Source organism: Pelmatolapia mariae, linkage group LG8, assembly GCF_036321145.2.
Source record: "Pelmatolapia mariae isolate MD_Pm_ZW linkage group LG8, Pm_UMD_F_2, whole genome shotgun sequence".
Taxonomy (NCBI): Eukaryota; Metazoa; Chordata; class Actinopteri; order Cichliformes; family Cichlidae; genus Pelmatolapia; species Pelmatolapia mariae.
The window spans coordinates 19782902-19797564 of record NC_086234.1 but is presented as its reverse complement, the minus strand read 5'-3'; positions in this window follow the sequence as shown (position 1 = coordinate 19797564).

Genomic DNA, 14663 nt, shown 5'->3' with positions numbered 1-14663 from the left:
TCGGCTAAGCCAAGAAAGTGGACAAGCGGCAAGCTATTTCAGCAGGGCCTTGTTTTTGTTGTTTCACATTCAAAGACAACATGACCTCATGCGACCCCGTCCTCACTCCTTCCCCTCTTAACTACTCGCGCCTGGAACATGGCAAAGTTTTCAAGGTGTGGGAGGCACATGACGCTGTGATCCCGCAGTACACCGGCCTCTGATGAGTCTGCGCTTTGCTCAGACTACTTGAAAGCACGGAGATTCAACAAGAGAGGCCACTCGAAGAAGCGCTTTCTCGAATGCGCCGCGCAGGGCCGAGGGGGTGTTTTGACTTTCAGCGCGTACACACGAGTGTGCAGGCAAGTGTGTCTGCGTCTCTGCGCCCAGATAAGCGAGACATAAAAAACGAGAGTTGCACACACTCATATACACAACGGGGTGGGGTAGCAATGAGGGGCTCGGCTAATGGCTTTTAAATTTCCACTGAGTGAGTGACTTACAACTGTGGAGGAGCACAGCTGTTCCTGATTTGGGGAACAAAGAAGGGGGAAAGGCAGCGATCTGAGAGACTGGACCGAGCTGTGCTCATTTAATGGGCTAAAGTCTCCCAGGAATGACACAGATGCATGTGTGCGAGGGAGTCTGTGTGTGCGTTTGTGTAGTCATACATGTTCATAAGTATCCACGGTCATCCTTCATGTGCTTATTTTACAGCGCAAAGTCCCTTTTGAGTGCACATATGACTGGATGTGTACGTGTGCGCTTGTGTGCAGTAGGTTGTTCGGACAGCAGGATACGTCTGCATCCACAGCCGTAGATTAAGGCAGCAGAGCAAGTGAGAGCAGACTTATGGCTTTGCGGAGCTGAGTGATAGTGAAGGTCAACTCACGGGGGAATAAATGAGAGAGCTGGAGAGGCAGGGGAAGAGAGAAAAGGTTCAGATGCGCGAGATTTAATGCGGGGAAAGGGAGAAGGAGATAGGGAGTGAAGGAGAGAGGAGATTAAGGCCAGAGCTCATCTTAGCATGTCAATTGGACTTGAGAAATATATGTGGACCAGGTGAAAAAAAGAAGAAGAGAAAAATCAAGCTTCTCTGATCAAAGATTTTCCATCTCAGGCCAACAACAATGTAGCACGTTTGAATGCTTCGTGATGTCAAACTTTTTATAGCGGAGTTCCATCGCTTGAAATACTGCTTCCTGATCCCCCACCCACACAATCGCCCCACTCACACACGCACAGACACACACTCCCCTTCTCCTCTCCGACTTTTGCTTTGTTTCCTGCCGCTGGTGAACGCAGCCCTTTTCCTCAGAGGCCCCCTCACTGCCCTGCAGCCTTGTAAAACATAGCAGGTCAGCGTCACATGACTTAGGTCTAGGACACTGTAGGCTGGAGCCAGCCCTCTGCCGTGCTAAGCAGGAGTTGGGTGTCAAAGTACACATGGGTGGGGCAGAGCAGAGGGAGAAGGAAGGAGGGGAGTAACTTTAGAGGGAAAGAAACACTGAGGGAGAAATATGGAGAGGAGCGAGAGGAGAAAGAAAGAAAGGAAGTAAAAGAAGAAGGAATGAGCGTTTGCAGTAAAGCAATAACTTTCCAGAGAAGCTGAAACCACTAAAAGAATATTGTTTCCATCCCTCCCTCCCTAAAAACCACCTTTCTCAACTCAATTTATCACCTCCTCCCAAAACACTGGAACCTTTTTTTTTTATCACCTCTGTTCTGAAATACACAATCTCCATCTACATCATAGACTGATGTGCATGGAGAGTATGCACTGCCACCCCGCCCCATTTCCACTGAGTGATCGGAGATGACATACATATGGAACAAACTCATCTTGGTAGCACTCAGAAGAAAGGAGGGGGGAGGGGAGAACATGCATACACCAACACGTAGATTCACATGGATTCACATGTAGACCCATCAATCTCCACGCACATGCACACACACAATCTACATAGACAGTAAATTCACTTTTCAATCCAGCCTGTAAATAAAGTTCCGAGTTGCATTGGCGGGCTCAGTAGCAATGGTTTTTCCATACGTGCACATGTGCAGTACGTGCAGCATTTTCTTTCTGGGCCTGAGATTTTGGCTTCTTTTACTGCCTTTAATTTTAGCCTCCTGTCTCTTCTTGTGTCTCTTTTACCCAGCCTCCTTCTGTCTCATAGATTTTTTAATTTTTTGGGCTAAGCACTTGAAGTCTTCATCTCCATAGGTGGCCTACCACACATAATAGATTTCACTTTCTCTCATTTTCTCTCTCTCGTTGTCATTGCTTTCTCATCTGCTGCCCAATACAGGCAAAAATGTCTGCTCAGTACAAGATACTTCAAACCCACAGAGACCGATGAATATCCACGGCTTTATTGTTTCCACTGGTGGTGCTGTAAAATTCAGATTTTTGTTTTTAATTAACATCACGCTTCTCACAAACTGCTGATGTTTAGTGCAGAAAAGGGAGCCTGTGCAGTTGATGTAACCTCCCCCAGGTAGTAGCCTACCGTGCAGAGATGCTGTTAAAGGCAGACATAAACAGCAGCAGCACAAGCCATTGTAGTTGCTTAATATGATGTGACCGGCAGCTCACTGAGATAAAAAACAATAACAATACATTCAAGCTCATATTCCGGTACAATGAATGTGCCATGCTAATGTTTGCTAATTAGCACTAAACTGTGTCTGGATACGTGCATTAGACTTCTGTGTAGAGCAGTACACTTCGTACTTACATGTGTATAAGTAAGAATTTTGACATTCTAGTTTCCAAAAGCACATGATGTGATGCACTTATAGAAAATGACGTTTTAACTAATTGTTGTGCTAGCTGCAGGATTTTTTGAACATTTACCACGTGCAAGGGCTCTGATCAATCAATACTCAATAACTCTATGGTGAAGGTAGGAAGTCAGCAAACACAAACATGTATGTGATGTTAAGTTGCTATTACCTTGCAGGTACTGCTGTCATGATCAGTGCTGACAATTTATTTTCCTGCTACTGGCTGAAAATTGGTTGGTGATCCTGCTGCTTCTGCTATGTAATCAAGACGCAAACGTTTCAGCACAGACTGTAATACCGACAGATTGTTGATCTAAAAGGCAAAGCCAGTGCAGACATAAATCTGCATTCTTTCTAATGGCCAGCAGGTGGCAACACCTGCGATTGAAAAAATAGGTGAAGTTATGCAAAAGTGTGATGGTTTTCAGCCTCAAGATTAGCATTTTCACCATTGGTTTTAAATAAATTAATGTGTCAAGGAAGGGTGTCTCTGACTGTGAAACTATTTGCTCATTGGCTAACAACTTAGCTATTAAACATACTTTGAGCATACTATGGATAATCCTCCCAAGATTTGGAAAATAGACTTCATTTTCTTTATTCAGGATTACCCTAAATGTGTAACTAAACCCACAAGTTTATCAGGACTGTGTTTACACAGGTCACGTCAGAAAGTTATTTTTCCATAGGACCATAAGTCCTTTTGCAGCCACAGCTATCGCCATCTGGTGGCCTTCAGATGGAATGCATGTTGAAGGCACTTTCACATTGGCTTCATTTTTCTTACCTGGCTGTTTTGTCCCGGTTTTGTACCGTCTGTGGGTCTTCCCTAAGCCATTGTTGATGTTCTGGTGGCGGTAGCCATCTTTTATTTACAGTCTATACAGAACAGGTGTAGCACACTTCATATAGCTGCACCTGCTGGTGAAAATGCACTTACAGTCTCAAAATAGATAGCATAAGTATGGAACTATGCATTTTGAGACACAGCTAAAGTACAGCCAAAACTTAAGCAACTGTGGCTAGTTTTGTTGGCATGTCATGAACAAGAGTGGGCTACTGGATAGAAAATCCCCGACCCGCAAAAACACTGGAATATTAACATGACCGCCATTCATCCTACATTCATTGGATATTTGAGTTTTGAACAGAGTGGTGGATAAACTGACAGACTGTGTAATCCATAAAATGGATCTTGTTTTGCATCCAGCAAATTCAGTTTTACAAAAATCCACTACAGTCGATTATAACCTGCTATGTTATGATAAATTCCCACTACATGATATTGTAGATTTCCATGTCTTAATAGTAATACCAATATGCTGTTGAGTGTATTCATGCTTTAATGTCTTTCTGCATTGATTCAAGTGCTCCGGTGGAGTCCTGTCAGTGTTAATGTTTACCTCGCTTCACGGTTATTTACTTTAATAAAAATCTGTTTCGCTCTGTCTATTTAAAGTATGCAGCAGTTTGTCAGAATGCAGTCAGTCTGCGTCCCTGACAGCCTGACTTTGTGCATCTCTCAGTCTTGTGCTTTGAAATGTCCCCTAAAATCTACCTTCTGGAGCCTCACCTATCACCTTTTTCCTCTTCCTCGTCCTCTCTCCCCCCTCACTCCATCTTACTCATCCCGCATGTCACATCACATTTCTCAGGCAGCCTCAGGAAAAGGGCAGAGGCCTTACGAATTGATGTGGGTCGCTTACAGGAGCATGGCCAACACAAGGACAGGGACACAAACGCACACACTCACACACAAAGGTGGATGATGTGGCGTCTGTGTACACATACCGCCCTTAACCTGTCACCTACTTTCATCTGCAGTGTGTTACTGACAGAACCACAGCCTCTGCATCCGCACACAAAATATTTATTCATAAATCAGCGCACTTTAATTTACGCAGACACACTTGCTTGCCTTTGTTGTCTTTATCGTGACAGAGCTACAGTGCACGGTTACACCACATCTTGCTACAATAGGTCTGAAAGGGAACGATCTCTCTCTCTCTTTCTCTCTGCCGGCTTGACCTGAGAACAGGCTGGGCAATGACGACACCTATTGGTGGCTCTGTGACTCTGTGCCGCAATGGGAGCATTTCAGAGAATATATGAGATGAATAACCAGCGATATTGAGTGCATTCATCATCCGTTGACAGTAAATTCACAGAAGAAAATTGACATTAGCTCATAAACATCTATCACGGGCCTGTGTATTCGGCAACACACATTTGAGTGTGGAATGTGTGACGGATGAATCAGACGCAGTGGGGCAGAAGCGGCTACGTTGTCATATTTTCAGCTTTTTATATCAGTGCTTCATTGTTTTCACACACACACACACACACACACACACACACACACACACACACACACACACACACACACACACACACACACACACACACACACACGCTTCCTATCTGTCCTTTCTCTCCATAATCTCCTTTCCCATGACACTTCTTTGCGACTCCTTTTACTCCTGATTTATTCCTGTTTCCCACAACCTACATGCAGTCTTTTACATGTCCACTTAAGCATTTATCCCTTCTAATTGGTTAGTGGGGAGCAGAGAGAGAGACCGGGAGGGGGGGGACTTTGGTGTAAAAGGGAAGTCCCCGGAGCCTCTGAGGCCTGCTCCATGCCCACTGGACTGGAAGGGAGCCAAAATGTAGTCTCCACCAGGCATCGCCCTTATGCCTTCAGTGGACTGGAGAACATCCAAGATGGATGCCTTCAGGGCTGCGTTGCTGTGAAACTTACACTATTGTAGATAAATCTGCAACAGAAAGAGCAAAGCTGTCCGTTAGCGCTTGAATTTTACATACTAAAAACGTGATAGCACAACGCAGAGCTGCTCAGTTTAAGCCACTTTTGAAACCCAAATATGATTTTAGGACTGTGACAAGGACAAAGAAATCATTTTGCATCAATAATGCATCAAAACTTCATCCATTAGCTCACCGAACAAATTCCAAGGCAGGAACTGCAGCATCATATCAGCTCAGCGCTTTAGAAAAATGCTCGATGGAAAAAAAAAAAAAATGGAGCAATTTTTAGAAACGGTGTCTTGAAGCTCAGTGATCCAAAATGCTTGTGCATGCAGCTGTCTCCCTGAGGATAGAGAAAAACACGGGATGGAAAGAGGGGAGGAGAGATGGCAGAGAGGGAGGTAGACGAGAGGGAGGAGAGAGTTCACATAAGCCCACAAAGAGGAGGAGAGGTGAACTGGAGAATGATGCAGAATGAAAATATAGAGAAGCTGTTCAGTCTTTATATAGATTCTTTTGTATAAAAGGTCAAAGTAGCAAGAGGGACGAGTAACGCCGTCCCCTCTGTGGCCTTAATTCCCCCTTTCCTTCTCTCTCAGAGTATCTTTACTATCAGCAGTGGTGTGAAAGGTGCCCATTTTTACTTGCTGACACCAAGCAAAGCGCTTACTTTTGTTTGCTATAGGTGCCTCTAAAACTGCAGTCATCCACCATTGTGTATCCTAAATTCTCTCAAAATCTTAATCTACCACAAATAATCCTCATTGTCTCATTAATCATAGTAGCAATAACACTGACATAACTCTTTTTGATTTAGTTGCCAAAAGGAAAAAGTTAGTCATATGAGGCACCTAGGACATAATATCGCAGTCCTGTGGTAATCTATATATGGTTTGAATTGCACACACACACTTTATGTTTTGTTTAGAGATAGACTGGAGACCCCCACCAACTGGTCGATGTCCAAACATCTTGTGCTGCGATACTCTTTCTTTTAAAAAAACAGTCACAAGCACAGTCCAGTAAAATCTTGAACTTGGACCTGCTGCGCTCACTTTTGCTGTTATTCTTGGACTCTGGGGTTGCACTGCATGATTCACAGTTCAAAATAATCCTTATATGTTGGACACTGGGTTTGGTGTGACCCCCCTCCCTCAGTTCATCTTCTCTCTGAAACAATTCTTTTTTAGCTCCTCTCCCTTTTCACCTAACTTTCTTCTTAGCTCCCCTTCACAAGCAGAAGGTTTGAATAACAGGTGTGTTAGGGACACCCACCCACACTGGGGTTCGTGAGTAGAAAATACTCTCAGCTGCAGCTATTTGACAAATTAAAATTTTAAAAGCAAAAAATATGATTGGTTTACATGATACAACTGCACTTCTCCAGGTGAAACATTTCTGCAGCATATAAAATTGTTGAGGCTGCTTCCAGTATGACTAACTTAAACAAGAAATATATAATAAAACCTGCAATCATGTTTAAATGTAGTTTTTTTTTTCAGTTTAAATGTAGTTTTTTGGCTATTTCATGCATGCGCATGAATTTTGTTAGCCTCTGTTGATGTTTCCGTACTTGATGATATATGTATTTCCTTTTGTAAAACATTATTGATTTGTATCTGTGCTGGTTGGCAGGTACCTGAGCTGCTTTTGCTTTTTGGCCGATCATGGTGGGGGTTTGCGAATTGGGAGTTTACCAGTCAGAGAGGAGCTATTTATCTAAGTGTTTTTCCCTGACTTCTTAAGTATAGTACCATACTGTACCATCAGAGGGGAGAAAATGACCTTAATCTAGCTTTTTGTGTATTCTAATGACACCCGTTAGAGCCCACTCCAAGCTTGAAAAGTAAAACAGAAATGTCCTTGAGCAAGGCACTGAAATGCTCCAGTGGAGCTGCTTAGTGGCCAGAGAGTAGCCTTTTATCCAGCTGTATCCAAGCGTGAAACTGTGTAATGGTATAAATATGAGTCGAGGTGCTGCATGATAAATCAGCCGTAGCCTGAAGGTTATAAGAAAGATGTCTCAGTGTTCTTTGACACCGGGACTCTAAGATGAGAAGATGGTCGCATGGTATTTAAATTTCTCCTTGTCCTATCAGCTTGAACCCGCCAGCTGCAAAGGAACAGAGGTCAGGGTTCAAATTGTGACAACTGCAAATGTCAAATGAGTTTTGTCCCCTACTGGGACTGTCACCTTGGTTCACCGTTAAGGAAGCCAACCAACCGGTAAGGAGATATTGAAAGAACGAGAGAGCGAAAGCAAAGTGGAGAAAAAGGACCCATCTCAAGAGGGTGGGTGGATGAACACATGAAAATTTTGCGTTGCATAATGGGACATTGCGTAACGTGTCCCATTTCATACCATGTCACACACTGATATTAGAGTAGGGCCCTGCATAATGCTGCTAGTAGGCAGCCAAATGGGGAGAACGGTTTTTCGGGGGTGAGGTGAAATGAAGGGGGAAGGAAAAGCATGGAGGGCTCATGGTTCTGTCTCCGAGCAGAAGACATGGAGTGACGGAAGTAGACAGCCAATGGGGTGTGGGCACGGTGCGGTGGAGAAAGTGGGAGATGGAGGGGGGGGGGAGTGAATGGTGACGGGATGGAGATCGTGTGTGTGTGTGTGTGTGTGTGAGACGGTGGGTGGGCGAGAGCACGGTCGGTACTGGTATTTCTACCCTGTCACATCGCGTTAGTGTGCAGCCGAGCACGACTGCTGAGCACACCACTCTGGACAGCTCTGCACGCACGGGGTGAACCATGCATGCACACACTTATGCACACACACACACAAATACTGAGGTATACGTTCACAAGGACACAGTAGCTACACTTGAGTGCGCACACACACTCTCTGTAATCTCCCACGAGGACCGCAAGGACATCGAAAACAAGTGAACACCAACGGAGAATTGACAGAAACCGGGGGAGAGCTCAAACTCCCAACTTTACTTCCATCCATCCATCCATCTATCCATCCATCCTAGAGCAATATTACTTTTTCCAGACAAATGTGCAAAGGAACTGAAAAAAAAAAAGATACAAAATTAATCAAAAAAGCATTCATGTTCATAAAATATTGCAATCTAATGTTCTTGGCTCTGTGCTTTAGCAACCCAGGCAATACCTTGTTTTGGAAAGAAGCTCTCAAAACAAGGCAGTCAGCTCATCCACTTTCCGGTCACTATTTGCAACATGGCCTTTTTTGTGGCCATAAGCCCAAAGGCCTTTACGCAATATTTTCCTTGAGAAAACGATAGCAGGGGTAAGGGTGGGGGTGAGATAGGATGACAGTGCATCATTCACATTGTAGCCCAGCATCCCGTAACCCCCACCCAGCCCCTTTGGGCAGAGGAAACAGGAAGAAGCGAAGAAAGCAGATGGAGGGAAAGAAACAGAGGCGACGAGAACATTTCCTTGCAAATGCTGCGCACAGTGTGCCCCGTGGCAAAGGAAAGAGAGGAAGGGTGGAGGGTCCAGATGGATGGATGGATGAGGAGGAGGACTAGGAAGAGTGTCGAGGTGTGATGTGCGGTGACCCGAGCTCTTTAGTGACGCCATAAACATAGAGGCACGCTTCAGCTGCTTTGACCGAGGGAAAAGAGATGGGATCTATCAGCTCTGTGTCCGGCTGTGTGACGGGCTAGAGATCAGCAAGTACACACAGAATTGTACGGGAAAGCGTCAGCATTACCGAGGGTCGGCGAGGTCACGGTTACATAGTTGCGTAACTTGGCTCTAAAAGACTCTAAAGTGGTAATCTAACTTTTCTGGTAAATTAGCACCAGAAAGGCACATTCAGTCTGCAGTGACAAATACATTGTTTGCACCAAAAATGACCTCATGCCTTTGCATGGCTCTCTGAAGGGAAGAGCTCAGAGATTTGGAAAACCGTGCATTTTACTTTTTTGCCAACATCCACTCTTATTTTCTTATTTTCATAAGCATGATCAGCAGGTAGCGACTAGGTTAGATTTTTTTGGGGGGGAGTTGCTAAAAAGCTGGTGAAGCCAGCTGCAGTCATAAACTGTGTAGGTGTATAACACAGACACAGATACCTGCTAATAAAAATAGAATTTCATTTCCTAATACTTCACAAGCTTCTTGACAGATAATTCCAATAAAAATACTACAAAAGGCATCGACACAACAACTGTCACCTCAAGGCACTTTATGATGTGAAGAACTTACAATAATAGATAAACCCCCAACAATTAGATCCCCACACCCACCCATACCCCATGAGCAAGCACTTGGTGACAGGGGGGAAGGAAAAACTCCCTTTTAACAGGAAGAAACCTCCAGAACCAGCCACAGGGAGGGACAGCCATCCGTTGCGACCATTTGGGGGCGAGGGAGGGAGACAGGAGAAAAAAAAGACACACTGTGGAAGGAGAGCCAGAGATTAATAATAGCTAATAATTAAATGCAGAGTGGTGTATAAACACAAAGTGAAGGAAGGTCAGTGAAGAAGAAACACCTAATGCATCATGGGAAGCCTCCAGTAGCCTAGGCCTATTGCAGTGCAACTAAGGGGGGGCACATGATCCAGTTCTAACTATAAACGTTATCAAAAAGGAAAGTTTTAAGGCTAATTAAAAGTAGAGAGGGTGTCTGTGTCCCGAATCCAAACTGGGAGCTGGTTTCAGAGAAGAGGAACCTGAACGTTGAAGGCTCTGCCTCCCATTCTACTTTTAAATATCGTAGGGACCACAAATAAACCAGCAGCCTGAGATTTTGAGTATAGGCTAATATAAGCTGAAAATATCTGTGTGACTGACTCAGTTATAGATAAATATGTATACTTGAGTCAGTTTTTCCAGCATTTGTTGTTTTCCTCTGTCATTTCTTTGTTTTGTTTTGTTTTCCAAATCAGCATTTGTCATTTGGTTGTCACAGGAAATACTCTCTGTTTGTTCCCCTGCCATTAATCACTAATCAAACCCCATGCAAGCTAATTAGCAATAAAAATACATACAAATGTAAGGCGTCTTCTTCTGTGACTTGTTCGCCAGTGTTTACTCTAACCCTCGAAGACTTACATCAACATCATTGGGTCACACGCTACCAAAGTCAGTCCGGTAAACAAGCTGCTTGATTTGCTTAGAACTGGGCGCTGTGCCATAAATAAACCAAATCAAAGAGTGACGCAGTAGCTGAGAGTGAGCTGTTCATACTTTGTTTGGAACAGAGAAAGCAAACTGTAGGAGTGATGTTTCTGAGGGTGGGGGTGAGGGGTGTGTGGGGGGAAAAGACATCTTGGCAAGTTTTGTCCCCACACGACTGAACAAGATGTGGGACGCTCAGAGGCACTCCGCATGTGGAGCTGTCACTCAGGTCGGTGTGTACTGAGGGAGCCTCCAAGGAGCGCGCAGAGGACACAGGTAGAGCGCGGGGAGCCCCTGAAGTGTCTCATTCAAGGTGGAGAATGAAAGAGGGGTGGGGAGATGGAGAGAGCAGAGAAAGATGTTATCATTTCCATCTCCTCCTCCGTGTTGGTGTGAGGGGAATCGCAGAAAACAGATGACCTACATTTTGTCTGAGACAGACTCCAGCACCGAAGCCTCCTTGGATTCAGAAGAGAAAAAAAAAAGAACGAGAGAGAGCGTGAAGTGTAGGAAAGCATAGAAAGTGGAAAATAGAGAGGGTAGAGAAAGAAACAAACAGGCAGGCTTCCAGTTTGACGAGACAGACTTAAAAAGGTAGACATGCAGGCAGACAAAAGGAAAAGGGGAAGTTTTGACGGTAATCCTCTTCGACTCTTCCTTCCTTCCCTCTCGAGCAGTTATATAAAACACATCTAGAATTCTGCTCTGTGCAACATCAAAGAAGCTGCACCACTTTGCAATCTGCATATATGATGCGTCCAGGGAACTGCAGGAGGGGTTTGTGTGTGTGTGTGTTTCCTGGAGGAATACATAAGGCAAAAAATAAGCTTCTTTGGAGATTATTTAGATTATCTTTGTGTTCAGATGAGCCACTTGGCCCTATGGATGCTTTGGTGTTCAAATGACGGTCACCTTGTTTTTTTTATGTTCCAGCGCTCTTTCTTCAGATACTGCAGTAATAACTGAAAACACAGAACCAGTTCATTCAATTTACCCCAAATGACAAAGCTTTAAAGCAAGTAAGATATTTTACTGTTTCAGTCTGAACTGTTCTTGAAGAAAAGAAGTGAGGCCTAAAAGGATTGATATGCATGAATAAACCCTGCAGTGTAAAATATACTGTCACTGGGTGTCACTGGGATAATGTGGCTGCAAATTAAGTCATCTTACAGAAGATGAGTGGCATAAGTGTGGGATTTAGTGTTCCACTGCTGCCCCCTACTGTTGACAAGACGAACTTGACAGAATAATCAAGGTAATTTTTGCTTTAGTGCAAAATTTCTTTTCAGAAAATTCTTTTGTGGTATATTATTTTAAACTATGGTGTATACTGACTTCTTTAGCAGACTGTAGTCCAAAAATTATACATATGCTCATCAGATACTTCCACCACAACCCGAAGTTGATCTAAGATGATTTGAGGCGTGTTACATGGAACATCAGTGTGTACCCAACAGAAGATGTAATCACTGTGGCCATTATTAAGGCATGGTCATGGTTAGCAACAATACCCAGGTATGCTGTAGTATTTAAATGATCATCTGCACCATTCGGCCACTAGCAGCAGGCTGAAGTGTTGATGCAAGGATCCACGCTTTTGTGTTTATGACTGAAACATTTTTTCCAGTGGCCTGTTGGCCGATTCTGATGAGCCTGTGTCAGTGGTACCCTCGGTTTGAAAGTCTTAGCCAGCAGCAGTGGCACCAGGTGTGGTCTTCTGTTGATGTAGCCCATCCGCTTCAAGGTTGTGTTGTTCAGAGATGCTCTTCTGCATTCCTTGGTTATAACGAGTGGTTCTTTGAGTTATCTGTAATCTTTCCATCAGCTAGAAGCAGTCTGGCAATCTGACCTCTGCCATCAGGAACTGCTCACTGGAGATGGAGTGTGGGAAAATCCCAGTCTGAAATAATCAGACCAGCCCATCCGGCACCAACGACCGTGCCATGTTCAGAGAACCTTAAATCACCTTTCTTCCTCATTCTGATGGACTTGATCATGTCAACATGGCTAAACTCAGCCAGCTGTGACATGTGTACCTATTAAAAGGGCCAATCAGTGAAGGGTAAGTTATATCGTTATTACGCAACTTATAATTATGCAACAGTGGTTACACTGCAGGGCACAAAAATTCACTCTCTGGAGTTTCTGTTATACAACTGGTGTCCCAAACCAGTTTTGTCACTAATCCTGGCAGGAAAAACACCTGCTAGGCAGAAATTTGAGGTGAGCAGAGGGAAACCATCACTGTCATTCAAAAGAACATGAGAGAAATAGCTTTTACACACACACTGTCCCGTACCGTCAAGGTCAAACATCCAAGTGAGGTAACAGCAAGCAAAACATGTTCCTGAGCAGAGGGGGGCTTTAATATTCATGTTGTGCAGCTGAGCGGTGATCAAATGAGACTGCTTTGATTAGAATATTTTACACCACCTGTGCATGTGACACAAGTATTTAGGTCAGAGTCAGTGTCGGAGCTACAACAAAGACACTAAAATGAGACAGGCAAACTGAAAAAACACCCAGCAACAGCAGTTTTGAGATCAGATGATCGCTTTAACGTTTTTAAACCGTTAAAATCTGAACCATGAAATAACTGCCAGAAATGTACATTTTTTTAACCTTCTGGTAAAATTAAATAAAAAGAAATGAACTATTAAATCTTCCCCCCCCCCCAATTTATTGCTTTAAAATATATTGTGCAATTTATTTAGGTTTTCAGGAGGAAAAAAAATCCACAGTGATGATGCAGAGGTCTCGAACACTCACAAAAACTCATGTATCAAATATGATACTCTTGATATTACAGGGTTAAGCCTTTATATAACAATTTTTTTGACTGCACAATAGATTGTAGGAATGGGAATGAGATTCAGCGTGATAAACTCATGAACAAAAACAACAGGTTCGTGTCCAAACTTGCGCAGCAACGACTCTGAAAAATGCCACAGAGCTTGTTTCTTATGACGTGATTATATTCACCCCCATGATCCTCGGCCACAAACAGAAACGGCGCGCATGCTGTCTCGTGGTGTGTGGCGTGCCGGCACTGGAGCAACTTATTGACGGTACACTACGATATCCTTTAAAAAAGGGCACCAGGAGAAAAGCTGCTGTGTCTGATTATTAATAGTGAAATGTGTTGTGACATCAATAAAAAGCAAAACACTAGGAAACACCGGTGAACTCACAAAGAGTCTATTCATTCGCTCATGTCGGAGACACAAATATAAAAGCTGAGCAACCAGTCCGGCTGCCTGCTGCTGGTGTGCGCCTCTGAAAGTTTCCCAGCGGTCACAGGCTAAATACACCATTTCAAAAAAAGAAATTCAATTCGTTAAACTCCACTTGAGATCTTTGTTGTTTAAGGATGCTGTAGCATTTTTAAATAGGAGTTACAAAAATGTAACACCACTTTTGTAGACTGTACCCTCTATTGAAGGTTTGGACATTTTAACCAGTGGTTTTGGTTAACAGATGATTAAGTAATGCATCATAAATCAGTTTGAGGTCTTTATTGAATTTAAAAAAAAAGGTTAATCGACTGGGAAAACACAGTGCAGATATGAATGCGAGTAATGCATTCCTTATAATAAATGGAGTTTGTCCTCTAAGGCTTTTTTTTTCTAGAAAGGAAGTGTGTGGATTTTTCACTTCCAGTCAACCCACACTGGGTGGAGAGAGTTGGCCCTGTAGAATGCCAGCAAATCTTACATTAACCATTGATAAAACCATTAGTTACAAGTTATGAATCCCAAAAAAAGAGATACCTTGAGGTACCAGGCAACCATGACAGGCATAGCTCACAATAATATCACAATAAGGCTTTAATAACCTCATTTAATTCAATTAGAGTCATATCGACTGTCCATTCATTAAAAAAAAACAAAAAAACAAAACATATTTGAAAAACTAAACAAAACAAACAAACTGTTGGAAACCTTGATGTAATTATATTTTTATTTTATTAAATAAGTTAGCTATGACTTGATGAAAGTTACCAAAAAGCAGATTTTATTT